The sequence below is a fragment of the Pecten maximus genome, chromosome 12 (assembly GCF_902652985.1).
Source record: "Pecten maximus chromosome 12, xPecMax1.1, whole genome shotgun sequence".
In the NCBI taxonomy this organism is placed as follows: domain Eukaryota; kingdom Metazoa; phylum Mollusca; class Bivalvia; order Pectinida; family Pectinidae; genus Pecten; species Pecten maximus.
Window position 1 is genome coordinate 26635734 of NC_047026.1, and position 1462 is coordinate 26637195.

The window sequence follows — 1462 nt, forward strand, 5'->3', positions numbered from 1 at the left end:
TTTCTCTTCTTTCTTAACAACTTTCTTCTTCCTAATGAACCCCTTGACAATGCCTCACTTTTGGCCTTAAGTTGAGCGTTCGCCGCTGTGAGGAAGGCTTTGAGTTCTGTCCCCTAGCCGAGACATACCAGAGTCTTTAAAAATGGTAGTTGCTACTCCTGCTTGGCGCTCAGCATATTTGGAGTGGGACGACTGGTTCGCCCGTTGTCAGTATAATGTGATCGGGTGGGTGTGTGCTGCTGGGTGTCTTCGGCAGTATGCTTCAGTGAGGTAGCACTATAAATCGGCAAAAGTTCCGGCCTATCACAAGGAGACTTAACACGAACATACCGCAGCCTCCCAAAACACACATACGCACTCGCCACACGCATGCATGTCGCACGCACGGGAGGCCGTCCTTAAATGACCTTAGCTGTTAAACAAAATAAACCAAACCGAACCAAATGTATGTGTGAATATATTGTATGTGTGAACGTATTGTATGTGTGATGTATGTGTGAACGAATTGTATGTGTGAATATATTGTATGTGTGAACGAATTGTATGTGTGAATATATTGTATGTGTGAATGTTTTGTATGTGTGAACGTATTGTATGTGTGAACGAATTGTATGTGTGAACGTATTGTATGTGTGAATGTATTGTATGTGTGAACGAATTGTATGTGTGATGTATGTGTGAACGCATTGTGTGTGTGAACGTATTGTATGTGTGAACGTATTGTATGTGTGATGTATGTGTGAATGTATTGTATGTGTGATGTATGTGTGAATGTATTGTATGTGTGAATGTATTGTATGTGTGAATGTATTGTATTTGTGAATGTATTGTATGTGTGAACGTATTGTATGTGTGAACGTATTGTATGTGTGAATGTATTGTATGTGTGAATGTATTGTATGTGTGAATGTATTGTATGTGTGAATGTAGTGTATGTGTGATTGTATTGTATGTGTGATTGTATTGTATGTGTGATTGTATTGTATGTGTGAATGCATTGTATGTGTGAACGCATTGTATGTGTGAACGAATTGTATGTGTGAACGTATTGTATGTGTGAATGTATTGTATGTGTGAATGTATTGTATGTGAACGTATTGTATGTGTGAAGGTATTGTATGTGTGAACGTATTGTATGTGTGAATGTATTGTATGTGTGAACGTATTGTATGTGTGAACGTATTGTATGTGTGAACGTATTGTATATGTGAACGTGTTGTATATATGAACGTATTGTATATGTGAACGTATTGTATATGTGAACGTATTGTATATGTGAACGTATTGTATATGTGAACGTATTGTAAATATGAACGTATTTTATATGTGAACGTATTGTATATGTGAACGTATTGTATATATGAATGTATTGTATATATGAACGTATTGTATATGTGAACGTATTGTATATGTGAACGTATTGTATATATGAACGTATTGTATATGTGAACGTATTGCATAT